We start from the raw sequence: 214 nt of genomic DNA on the forward strand, positions 1-214 counted from the left end.
GGGGCTGAAGGGGCAGAAAGGAGCAGAGCCGGGCTCTGTCTGTACCGAAAGCCCATGAAGGAGCTCTGCAAAGGCTCCTCCATCTCCCCTCCCAGTTCACTGCAGCGCGCCCACCCTGTTTGCCCCCAACACCTTCCCCACACAGATCGGCACGGGACAACCAGAGCAACTTACCTACGATGGTGGCGAGGGTCCTGGGGGCAGTGGGGACGCG

The sequence above is a fragment of the Charadrius vociferus genome, unplaced genomic scaffold, assembly GCF_000708025.1.
Source record: "Charadrius vociferus isolate BGI_N301 unplaced genomic scaffold, ASM70802v2 scaffold647, whole genome shotgun sequence".
Lineage (NCBI taxonomy): Eukaryota > Metazoa > Chordata > Aves > Charadriiformes > Charadriidae > Charadrius > Charadrius vociferus.